Source organism: Entelurus aequoreus, linkage group LG19 (genome assembly GCF_033978785.1).
Source record: "Entelurus aequoreus isolate RoL-2023_Sb linkage group LG19, RoL_Eaeq_v1.1, whole genome shotgun sequence".
Taxonomy (NCBI): Eukaryota; Metazoa; Chordata; class Actinopteri; order Syngnathiformes; family Syngnathidae; genus Entelurus; species Entelurus aequoreus.
Window position 1 is genome coordinate 12458299 of NC_084749.1, and position 13865 is coordinate 12472163.

At 38.7% G+C, this 13865-nt stretch overlaps 1 protein-coding gene across 3 annotated transcripts in view; it reads left to right on the forward strand.

Annotated features, from left to right (window-relative positions):
* Positions 1-13865, forward strand: part of LOC133635118 (discs large homolog 1-like protein) — a 210285-nt gene that overhangs the window by 7038 nt on the left and 189382 nt on the right. Inside the window, exon 1 of one of the 3 annotated variants that reach the window (XM_062027918.1) lies at positions 443-590. The exons of the other annotated variants lie outside the window; for them this stretch is intronic. The gene's annotated coding sequence lies outside the window, so the exon portion shown is untranslated. Of the gene's footprint in view, positions 1-442; positions 591-13865 lie in introns of those variants that run through there. 3 annotated transcript variants of the gene reach the window in all.

Sequence of the window (13865 nt, forward strand, 5' to 3'; positions counted from 1 at the left end):
TAATCTGCTTGATTTCTGTTTATCATCATTACTAACCCCTTTCGATTCTTCTAAATTCTTATTAGTAAGAACAAGCACAGACACATTTTTTTAAATCTGCATATATCCAAACATATATGCACTATGAACAAATCTGTACTTGTCAACATACATTTTTCGATTCTCCTTTATGTATTGCCAGTATTCACTACTTTTTCTTACCAATTTTGCTCCATCTGATATCTCTCTCCTGTAATTTTATTTGATCATTGTGTTGATGACTGTTGTTGCTGACCTCCCGTGCTCCAAGAGAGCAAGCATCTCTCGTAAGAAGCTTACTAAAGGCTGCTTATGGACTTTACTGAAGTCCAGCTATTTCAGGATAGACAAAGAGAGTACAAAAAATTGAGAGTGAGACTCAGAAAGACAACTTCCAAACTGGTGCCTTTTATTGTAATTGGGGATATGCGGCGTACTGACAGAGAGGACATGAGAAAACTTCCAGATCAGCTTTAAGATTGCTGAGAACACTATGGTAAATTTGTAGCAGGACAACCTTTTCCAAATCAAGAAGGTCACTCTGGAATTGTCACCTGTTGTAAAGAACTGAAGTAAGTTTGTAGATGACCGTGCCTGTTGTAGTTCTGATACTATTGGGATACCACTAACGCTAGATACCAACCATAGTAACTCTACATTCACAGCCAATGTAATGTACTTTTATGTATTTTTTGCCACTGATGTAACATTTTGTATAATACTACTATTAGCAGACCATTGTACACATACGTACAAACAAGTACAGCATGCAAGCTCCTTCCTCCTCCCACCCTGATTGCTAAAATACTTTTATATGCCATATTTATATATATATATATATATATATATATATATATATATATATATATATATATATATATATATATATATATATATATATATATATATATATATATATATATATATATATATATATATATATATGTACATGTGTGTGTGTGTATATATATATATATATATATATATATATACATTCTTACTGTAACAAACTGCTGGTGTTAAGGTTTTATGTTCGTGTGGTTTGGATTTGATGTCAGTATTTGCCATGTTTGCAAAGACACCGTCCATGCCTGAAAGGTGATTAGCGGAGAATGAGGAAGTGGTGTCGTGTGTCTGGGGAAGCGCAGACTCATGGAGACGAAAGTTTTTGCACTGGAGGTAAAACCTGTTGGAATTGTGCCGTTTGTTGTCATAAGATTGGTAAAAAAAAGTTAAAAATAGCGTCAGACTTTTTGTGATTTCTTCTTCTGGGAGCTACAATATATTATACTACTTTACTTCGATTCCAAGTACAAAAACCCGTATTTTCAAGGTGTAGCGCTAATGAAAATGCTGTGGCGGTGCGCCACATTCAGTACATTGAGGGAAAAACGTGAGGTTAAAAGCAGAAGCAGAAAGAAGCAGAAAACCTTTTTATTTGAACTATTTTCCCTAAAATACACATTGAGGCTATAATTGTGTTTTATCCGATTACTCGATTAATTGAACAAACTAATCGATAATTACTAAAATAATCAATTGTTACAGCCCTAGTGGAACTATTGGGGGAAGGGCATATAGACGCATAAAGACTTTGTGTAAAATTGGGTCATATAGACACATATAGACTTAATGTAAAAGAAGGGCAAACATTGAATATTAAACTTTAAACTAGGGCTGAGCGATATGGCCTTTTTTTAATATCTCGATATTTTTAGGCCATATCGCGATACACGATATATATCGCAATATTTTGCCTTAGCCTTGAATGAACACTTGATGCATATAATCACACCAGTATGATGATTCTATGTGTCTCCACATTAAAACATTCTTGTTCATACTGCATTAATATATGCTCATTTTAAACTTTCATGCAGAGAGGAAAATCACAATTAAGTCAATTTACCAAAACTGTATTTATTAAACAGTTATTAAGCAGTGGCACAAAAATCAATGTCACTTTCAAAACAGAAAGTGCAAGATTGTCTGAGACATTTTAAAACAAGCTATTAGTGCACTTTTCTGCATGATGTCACTAAGATGACAAATCAAAACAACACTAAATTAAAGTGCACTTTTTGTACAGAACCCCACTACAATAGTTTAAAACAAATAAAGTGCACTTCTGTGCATGATGTCACACAAGATATTTCAATAACTGTCAAATAAAAATGAGCTGCATAATAGTAAATCAAATTGTGTACGTCCTTCGCTATGTGGTAGGACGTTATCTCCTTATGTCGTGGACTATTTTTTTTCATACAGTGTTGATGTGGAAATGGTTGCCTGGTATTTTGTTGGTGTGGCACCAAACGGAGATGTTGACATGTGGAGTTTTAAACACTCTTCATTCTCTAGCGGGTCACTTTTCAAATGATGCTACATATTAGCAGTAATGCTACTTTTTGTAGCAACGCTTTCGCCCCACACTTGACAAATTACGATTGTCTGTTCGACATATTCCCACTTGAAGCCAAACCACCGCCAGACGATGGACCCTGTGCTGTTTTTCTTAGGAATTAATTGTTCCTTCATTTGTTACCAGATTCGCACCTTCTTTCTCTCGTATTACCACTCCCACCACAGCTAACTTTAGCCATGCTGCTACCTCTGCTCAATGTATGTGACGTATGTAAGAAGGTGCGCTTGTTTAAGTCTCTGTGAGAAGGAGAAACTAGAAAGAGTGAGAAGAACATGTAGTGTAATGCCTGCAGCTAAAAGCAACTGCGTGAGAATGTATACTCGAATATCACGATATAGTCATTTTCTATATCGCACAGAGACAAACCCGCGATATATCGAGTATATCGATATATCGCCCAGCCCTACTTTAAACACCACCCTCTTCCAAGTTGGTTCTAACCGGGCTACTAATTATGATTTTGTATTCTCTCTGTCATTCATTTGAATCATTGATGTTCAAAGCCACTATTACTTGTTCAAGGAAGCAATTAGTTAATATAAAGTTGTTAAATTCATGTCATGCTTCAGTAAAGCCAGACCAGCTAATCTTTTTAGGATTATCTCCGTGGCTACACGCATACTGATATCCTATACTTACACCCATAACAAACGTTTGTAGTGCAGCCATTGTGACTCTAGGTTTGAGACTGACAATGCTGGATATCTGTCAGAAAGAGTCAAGGCTGACCATGTTTCAACCGTATGTTCACACAAATAATGTTATATTTTTACACTGGTTTTTACTGTATCAAGGCCATAACTTTAACACGTTAAATTTGATTAAATAATGACTAAACAAGTTTTAGAAAATCTAAATCACGCTAAAATTACACTTTTCTTCATCTGGACTCTAGGTGTCACTGGTATTGTATTTAATTTATGTGACACATTGGTGTATCCTACTTTCTGGCACACTGATAATGCCTTGAGTGACGTCAGCACACTAGCACCAAAACTCATTGATATATATTTGTTTCTCTTTAAATACTTGATGGTAACAAGGAGAAGTGCATAGTTGTATGCAAATTGTGCACCAAAGATTTTACTTATACCTAAAGCAATTGTAGCGGTAAAGTCTTAAACTATTACTGCTACTGGTTGCCGAATATAAATGAAGCTAGTTTAGACGTGTGCAGCCGGTTATTAAATCGATGTCCAGAATTGTGTCCATGTTTAACAAAAATGTTTATTGTCATAAAGTCACATAAATAAAACTCACTTTGTAGCAAAACAAAAAATAAATGGGAGCAAACAAATATTAGCCTGACACAGTCAAAAACGGTTGCGCCTCCACTCAGCAACACCTGAGCAAGATCCCAGCCCCTCCCCAAGTAAACTGGCACTTGGCTTTGAGCCAACCCCTTAGTGACGTCATGAACTTGACAGACAGAAAGAGTATATGGCTCTAACACACCAGCCCCTAATTGTTACTGCCGTGACGAACACAGCAATTGAAATAAAAATAAATAAATAAAAATAGAGCCATAATACCAAAACAAAACCCTTTTTCTTTGGTTTTCATGTTCCTTTTTGCAATAATGCAGTTGTTTTACTCCGATAGAAACAAGAAATACGGTTTGTCTTGGAGGAGGAGATGCCTCTGTTCACAAACTTATTCAGGTGTGGATCCGGTTTAGGTTCAGTGGCAACTGCCACCTGAGTTGCGAAACTATTTCTTCTAAACTGTGATTTTCTTTGAGGTATGAGCTTGGGTTTGGTTACTGCTTTATTCAGAGCAATTTCCTGAATGTCGCCAAAGACAGGATCTGAGGCAATTCTGACCTGCTGTTCAATAAATTCCACAATGTCTGTGAAACGAGCATGTCACTTTTGTTTGTCAACAATGTCAGCTGCTTTTCCTCTCCACTGGTCCCTTAGTTTGTAAGGAAGCTTTTGTATGAGCATCTTCATGCTAGCTGGCATATAGAGCTCATCCAAGTACTGCAGCTATTCCACGGCATTGGAGCATTCTCGCAAGTAGAGTGCATAAGCTTGGAGATTTTTCACATCTTCAGAGTTGATGTTTGGCCAAACCATGATTTTGTCCAGGTCGGCTGCTGTTATTTTTGAAGGATTTCCAAAGTGCTCCCTTAGTAGGTGTTTTGCTGTAGCATAGCCTCTCTCTGTAGGCATATAGAGGCAACTGCACACCAAATCTCTCGGCTCTCCTTTGGTAAACTGCTCCAGATAACATAAGCAGTCACCACAATCATTGTTTTTTGCCTCTACACAATGCTCAAATGCTTTCATGAAAGCCTGAAACTGCAATGGGTCACCTTCAAAAAACGGAATTTGTCTGTGTGGAAGCAATTGGGGGGTTTGTGCTTGAACCAGGAGTGCCATCATTTCATGTTGCCTTTGTAATACAGTGTGGAATTCACCTGGTATTGTGTTTTGCCTTGAAATGATTGAGCTTCTTGAGGTAAATTTTTGCCTTGTTTGGTTTTCCACAGTATCCAAAGTTGATGAGCTAAGTGGTTTGTTTGATTGAGGGTGTGAATTAACTTTGTTTGGGGCATTCTTGGCTGTGTGAAGCTATGAAGGAGCAGCTTTAACAGACGGCTGAAGTTGTTGTATAGGCTGTGCAGGCACTTTTCTCGGTTTTGTCCCTTTTTCCTGTTTTTCCTATTAAATTCAGTTTACAAAAAAAAGATAACATTTGAGGCACTGTAACTTAGCCTAGCATATAAAATAAAATAAATCACAAAATAATTTGAGTAGGCAAAACAACGTGTGACTCTTTCTAGCACCATGGTAGGCCTCATCCTGGGACCATTTGGAGTGAACCATGGAGTGGAGTTACACGCTGACGTCATCGACTATGCCTACCAGAAGCTGCACTCCTTCATCACCACCAGCGACATTTTTTTCATCAGACCTCTTGCTCCTGCCAGAAACACTGGCTTCATGGAGGACAAAAGTCTAGCAGCTGCATTTTGTACCAACTGTAATATTTTAATGCTAGACATAGGGAGGCCCGAAAATAACACGTGACAATAATCAAGACGAGACCTAACAAACGCATGAATAATGATCTCAGCGTCGCTGGTGGACAAAATAGAACGCATTTTAGCGATATTACAGAGATGAAAGAAGACCGTTTTAGTAACACTCTTAAAGGCCTACTGAAATTAATTGTTTAAATTTAAATGGGGATAGCAGATCCATTCTAAGTGTCATACTTGATCATTTCGCGATATTGCCATATTTTTGCTGAAAGGATTTAGTAGAGAACAACGACGATAAAGATTGCAACTTTTGGTATCTGATAAAAAAAAGCCTTGCCCCTACTGGAAGTAGCGTGACGTAGTCAGTTGATAGCCTCCTCATATTTTCCTATTGTTTTCAATGCAGCTAGAGTGATTCGGACCGAGAAAGCGACGATTACGCCATTAATTTGAGCAAGGATGAAAGATTCGTGGATGAGGAACGTTAGAGTTAAGGACTAGAATGCAGTGCAAGACATATCTTTTTTCGCTCTGACCGTAACTTAGGTACAAGCTGGCTTATTGGATTCCACACTCTCTACTTTTTCTATTGTGGATCACTGATTTGTATTTTAAACCACCTCGGATACTATATCCTCTTGAAAATGAGAGTTGAGAACACGAGATGGACATTCACAGCGACTTTTATCTCCACGACAATACATCGACGAAACACTTTAGCTACGGAGCTAACGTGATAGCATCGTGCTTAACTGCATATAGAAACAAAATAAATAAATCCCTGACTGGAAGGATAGACAGAAGATCAACAATACTATTAAACCAGGGACATGTAAATACATGGTTAATGCTTTCCAGCCTGGCGAAGCTTAAAAATGCTGTTGCTAACGACGCCATTGAAGCTAACTTAGCTACGGAGCTAACGTGATTGCATCGTGCTTCTTAACTGCATATAGAAACAAAATAAATAAATCTCTGACTGGAAGGATAGACAGAAGATCAACAATACTATTAAACCAGGGACATGTAAATACACGGTTAATGCTTTCCAGCTTGGCGAAGCTTAAAAATGCTGTCGCTAACGACGCCATTGAAGCTAACTTAGTATAACGGGACCTCACAGAGCTGTGATAAAAACATTAGCGCTCCACCTACGCCAGCCAGCCCACATCTGCTCTTCAACACCCGTGCTCACCTGCGTTCCAGCGATCGACGGAAGGACGAAGGACTTCACCACGATCATCCGTGCGGTCGGTGGCTAGCGTCGGCTAGCGTGTCTGCTATCCGAGTCAAAGTCTTCCTGGTTGTGTTGCTGTAGTCCGCCGCTAATACACCGATCCCACCTACAACTTTCTTCTTTGCAGTCTTCATTGTTCATTAAACAAATTGCAAAAGATTCACCAACACAGATGTCCAGAATACTGTGGAATTATGAGATGAAAACAGAGCTATTTTGTATTGTATTCAATGGGCTACCGATACTTCTGTTTCACTGGTTACGTCACGCGCATACGTCATCATCCAAAGACGTTTTCAACCGGAAGTTTAGCGGGAAATTTAAAATTGCACTTTATAAGTTAACCCGGCCGTATTGGCATGTGTTGCAATGTTAAGAGTCACACTTTAATGCGTGACTCAAACGAGAGAGTTGGGTCAAAGATAATACCCAGATTCTTTACCGAGTTGCCTTGTGTAATTGTTTGGTTGTCAAATGTTAAGGTGGTATTACTAAATAGGTGTCGGTGTCTAGCAGGACCGATAATCAGCATTTCCATTTTCTTAGCTTTGAGTTACAAAACGCACTTAAAAAGATTAAAGATTAAAGTACCAATGATTGTCACACACACACTAGATGTGGTGAAATTTGTCCTCTGCATTTGTCCCATCCCCTTGGGGAGCAGTGGGCAGCAGCGGCGCCGCGCCCGGGAATCATTTTTGGTGATTTAACCCCCAACTCCAACCCTTTGTTGCTGAGTGCCAAGCAGGAGGTTATGGGTCCCATTTTTATAGTCTTTGGTATGAGCAAGCTTACATTGTCACCTGAATGCGAGCAAGCACAACAGCATCAATAGTTTTCGTACAAGCAAACCCAGCATTAAATACATTTTGTTGCTTCAGCTATAACGTCCCCGCTTAGTTTTTGTACTTTGGCGAAGAGTGATGAGTCACAACACTGCCAAAAAATAATGGTTGTTACATTGTTTTATTAAACCAAATGACAGCCATATTGGATATAGGGCTGGGTGATATATCGAATATACTCGATATATCGTGGGTTTGTCTCTGTGCGATATAGAAAATGACTATATCGTGATATTCGAGTATACGTTCTCACGCAGTTGCTTTTAGCTGCGGGCATTAGACTACAGGCTTTTCTCACTCTCTTTCTTGTCTCTCCTTCTCAAAGAGAGATAAAACAAGCGCACCTTCTTACATACGTCACATACTGTCACGCGTGCAACGTCATACGCTGTCACGTAGCAGAGAGGTAGCGACATGGGTAATGTTAGCTGTGATGCTAACAGTGCGGTGCGAGTGTTAATACGAGAGAAAGAAGGTGCGAATCTGGTAGCAAATGAAGGAAGAATTAATTCCCAAGAAAAACAGCATGGGGTCCATGGTCTGGCGATGGTTTGGCTTCAAGCAGGAATATGTTGAACAACTATGCGGCAAAAGCGTTGCTGCAAAAAGTAGCACCACTGCTAATGTGTAGCATCATTTGAAAAGTCACCCGCTAGAGAATGAGTGCTTGAAACTCCGCATGTCAACATCTCCGGCCGGTGCCACACCCACAAAATGCCGAAGCAACCATTTCCAGATCAACACCGTATGAAAAAAATAATCAACAACAGAAGGAGATAACGTCCGCAGGAACCTACCACATAGCGAAGGACATACACTATTTGATTTACTATTTATTTGACAGTTTTTTAAATATCTTATGTGACATCATGCACAGAAGTGCACTTTATTTGTTTTAAACTATTGTAGTGGCGTTCTGTACAAAAAGTGCACTTTAATTTAGTGTTGTTTTGATATGTCATCTTAGTGACATCATGCACAAAAGTGCACTAACAGCTTGTTTTAAAATGTCTCTGACAATCTTGCACTTTCTGTTTTGGAAATTACATGAATGTTTGTACCACTGCTTTATAACTGTTAATAAATGCAGTTTTGGTAAATTGACTTAATTGTGGTTTCCCTCTCTGCATGGAAGTTTAAAATTAGCATATATTAATGCAGTATGAACAACAATGTTTTAATGTAGACACATAGAATCATCATACTGGTGTGATTATATGCATCAAGTGTTAATTCAAGGCTAAGGCAAAATATCGAGATATATATCGTGTATCGTGACATGGCCTAAAAATATTGAGATATTAATAGAAGGCCATATCGCCCAGCCCTAATTGGATATGAAATCTGAGATTTGATTTGATTTGATTTTTTGATTTTTATTAAGGATCCCCATTAGCTGGTTGCCTCAACAACCCACTAGTCTTCCTGTGGTCCACAATTCAATACCATTACAAGTAAAAGCATATAATTATAACTACACAATACAGAAAAAAATAAAAGCATCAATAAAAAACAAGCAAACAATTTACAGTCACAGAATAATAATTACCATATAAATATAACTACACAATATAAAACCAAAGAAATCATCAACGAGCAAAATAATTTAAAAACTCAGATAAAATATTACTCTCTTTTTAAAAACCTGTTTACTTTTAATGCTGGTGAGAATTCGAGGCAAGTTATTCCAGAGCGATAAAGATCTATAAATGAAAGATTTCCGCAAAGCATTCTTCCTGGGACGAGAGTACAAAATGCCCCTCACTGGATGCCCTGGTATTGTGATTATGTATAGTGCTACTGTGAACTATTTGGGCCATGAGAAAAGCAGGAGTTTTACTACCGGTTACTGATTTGAACAATATAAGAGTATTAGCCGACAACTGTTCTGCACTGTTAGCCAGGAAAGAGAAGCATGCATTTGGTTCACATTGGTTCTTAGTGAACAACCAAGAACCAGCCTTGCTGCCCTATTCTGGACAATCTGGAGCTTACTGATCTCACCACTTGCAGCAGACGCCCAGACTGTAGAACAATAGTCAATATGACACAAGACTAAACTCTTAACAATTTGACAAAGAAGAGGTGGATCAGCAAAAGCAGCACATTTTCTGGAAATACCAACAGCCCTTCCCATCTTTGTAACTATATCACTGATATGTTTTGACCAGGATAGAGTGCAGTCCAGCATCACTCCAAGGAGCTTGGCACTTCTGACGTGTTGAACTGTTGAAATACCTAGCCTCAAATCCAACTTTGGGCCACAAGATAACCCTTGCCTAGTCCCCAATATAATACTTTTTGTTTTTGAGGTGTTAAGGACAAGTCTGTTACATACTGTCCAGTCATGCACAGCTTTTAGTTCCTCACTCAATACTACATTAAGTACACTGCATGATGGTGCAGCATGATATAAGGTTGCATCATCAGCATAAAGAACCAATCTTGCACGCCCGGTAGCCCAAGGTAAATCATTGGTGAATATAGAAAAAAGTGAAGGTCCTAGGCAACTTCCCTGTGGAACACCACAATCCAAACTTCTGGAATATTACACAAGCTGCCATTAAGATACACCTGCTGTAATCTTGAGGACAAATAACTCTGTATCCACATTAAACTTGAAGTATTAAAACCATAACATTTAAGTTTCTCAATTAAAAGAGAGTGGTCAATCACGTCAAATGCAGCACTAAAATCTAACAGCACAGCTCCAACCAACATAGAATTATCTATAGCATTAAGCCAATCGTCCGTCATTTGTATAAGAGCCGTGGATGTAGAGTGGCCCGTTCTATATGCATGTTGAGAATCAGTTGCTAGCCCATTTGATTGAAAGTAAGCTTGAATTTGTGCATACACACATTTCTCCAGTATTTTACATAACTCAGGTAGGATGCTTATTGGTCTAGAATTGCCCTCATTGAAAGTCAATTTGGTATCCTTATGTAGAGGAGTAACCTTAGCCACCTTCCATATCTTTGGACACAGGCCCACTTGTAAACATTTATTGAAAATATGACAAACAGGCACTGATATGATACCAGCAGTCATTTTCAGTAATTTACTATCCAGGTTGTCTACACCAGCTACTTTGTTGTTCGGAAGAGAGTGTAGTAACCTCTCAACCTCACTGACTTCAACCTGATGAAAATTGAATTCACAGTCCTTATTATCCATTATAATATTCCTAATGAGGTCAGCTGATTTGTTGTTATTGGATATATGCATACCCTGCCTTAATTGAGATACCTTGTCAACATAATAGTTATTAAAATGATTTGCAATGTCACATGGCTTAGTGAGTACCAACCCATTTGATTCCACAAAAGGTGTACAGACATTGTTCTTTCTACCCATGATTTCATTCAAAACATTCCATAAGTTTTGCTATCATATCTCACATCATATAACCTCTGTTTGTAATATTCCCTTTTTTTCAGTTTGTTTAATTTTGTGACCTGGTTTCTTAAAGGCCTACTGAAATGAATTTTTATTTATTTAAACGGGGATAGCAGATCTATTCTATGTGTCATACTTGATCATTTCGCGATATTGCCATATTTTTGCTGAAAGGATTTAGTATAGAACAACGACGATAAAGATCGCAACTTTTGGTATCTGATAAAAAAAGGCTTGCCCCTACCGGAAGTAGCGTGACGTAGTCAATTGAACATATACGCAAAGTTCCCTATTGTTTACAATGATGGCCGCATGAAGTGAGAGAGATTCGGACCGAGAAAGCGACGATTTCCCCATTAATTTGAGCGAGGATGAAATATTTTTAAATGAGGAAAGTGCAAGTGAAGGACTAGTGGGGAGTGGAAGATGCTGTGAGAGCCGGGGGTGACCTGATATTCAGCCGGAAATGACTACAACAGTAAATAAACACAAGACATATATATACTCTATTAGCCACAACACAACCAGGCTTATATTTAATATGCCACAAATTAATCCCGCATAAAAACACCTAGGTGTTTGTTATGCTAGCTCCTAGCTACTAGCTCGAGCTAGTTATAGCTCGAGCGGGTAATATGGACGGGATCCTGTATATATAACCCGCCAATACAATTCAAACGCCTGCACAACACACACACTCACTCAGCCCAAACAACCGTTCACCTAACCCAAGGTTCATAAAGCTTATATATTTAATCAAAGTTACGTACATGACACGCACGTACTGGCAAGCAATCAAATGTTTGGAAGCGCGCGGGTGGGACCTGATATTCAGCTGGGAATGACTACAACAGTAAATAAACACAAGACATATATATACTCTATTAGCCACAACACAACCAGGCTTATATTTAATATGCTACAAATTAATCCCGCATAAAAACACCTAGGTGTTTGTTATGCTAGCTCCTAGCTCCTAGCTACTAGCTACTAGCTCGAGCTAGTTATAGCTCGAGCGGGTAATATGGACGGGATCCCGTATATATAACCCGCCAATACAATTCAAACACCTGCATAACACACACACTCACTCAGCCCAAACAACCGTTCACCTAACCCAAGGTTCATAAAGCTTATATATTTAATCAAAGTTACGTACATGACACGCACGTACGGGCAAGCAATCAAATGTTTGGAAGCGCGCGGGTGGGACCTGATATTCAGCTGGGAATGACTACAACAATAAATAAACACAAGACATATATATACTCTATTAGCCACAACACAACCAGGCTTATATTTAATATGCCACAAATTAATCCTAATGCTAGCTCCTAGCTCTTAGCTACTAGCTCGAGCTAGTTATAGCAAGCGATCAAATGTTTGGAAGCGCAGCTGTGTACTCACGTTATCGCAACTGTGTATCCAAATCAAAGTCCTCCTGGTAAGAGTCTCTGTTGTCCGAGTTCTTCCATCTTGACTGCATCTTTCGGGAATGTATACAAAGAAGCGCCGGCTGTGTACGTGTTGTTGCTGACTTCCCTCGCAAAATAGACACTTCACACCGACAACTTTCTTCTTTGCTTGCTCAGCTTCTTTCTCCATAATGCAATGAACAAATTGCAACAGATTCACCAACACAGATGTCCAGAATACTGTGGAATAATGAGATGAAAACAGAGCTATTTCGTATTGACTTCAATGGTGTCCGAATACTTCCGTTTCAATGATTGACGTCACGCGCATACGTCAACCCTCAGAGGCGTTTCGAACCGGAAGTTTAGCGGGAAATTTAAAATTGCACTTTATAAGTTAACCCGGCCGTATTGGCATGTGTTGCAATGTTAAGATTTCATCATTGATATATAAACTATCAGACTGCGTGGTCGGTAGTAGTGGCTTTCAGTAGGCCTTTAAGGAACAGTACTTATGCCTGTCATCAATTAAACCTGAGTTGACGGAGGCTTTTTTAGCCATGTCTCATTCAGTCATTAAACTTCTAAGTCCATTATCAATCCATGGGGCAGACTTTTTTTGACAGAAAACTTCTTCAAAGGGGAATGCTTGTCCACAACACTCATGTACATTAACATAAATAAGTGCAGTGCAGCCTCAGGGTCTTCCTCACTGCACACCTCGTTCCAATTTAAACAGGATATTTCATCAATAAAACATTCTTCATCAAATCTCTTATAAGACCTTGTGAAAATAATTTTCGCTTTAGGTTTAGGAAACCTTGTCTTTCTAGTGACAGCTATTATATTGTGGTCAGTAAAACCTACAGGAACCGACACTGCTTTGGAGCATTGGTCCGGAACATTTGTATAAATATGATCAATGCAAGTAGCTATAATAATAACATCACTATTACTACCTATTCTCGTGGGAGGGGCAACAATTTGGGACAGATTGCAAGCATTAAAATGGATAGTAACTTATTTTTGTTTGTACACCCCTGTCCCAGCCAGTCAACATTCATATCACCCAGTAAATAGATTTCTCTATTCTCATCTGATATCCTGTCAAACATCTCACATAACTCCTTCAGATACAGAGCATCAGCACTTGGAGGCCTATAGAAACAGTATACTATAATTGGTTTCAAATAAGGTAGATAGACCTGCACACAAATAGCTTCAATACTCTCCCTCATCAAATCATTACGCACTTTGATAGATAAATGATTCTGAACATAAATAGCCACCCCACCCACAAACCTGTTCCTATCTTTCCTAAAAATTGAGAACCCCTCAATGGCTACAATTGAATCAGAAAAGGAATCATCAAGGTGGGTCTCAGAAATGGCAAAGATATTAATAAAATTATCTTTGATAATACACTCTACTTCCTGGCACTTATTACGCAGGCTGCATACATTCACGTGAGCTAACACCAGGCCCCTATGAAGGCCGAGCTTAGTGCAGGACATAACAGTACTGGAAGTAGTCATGA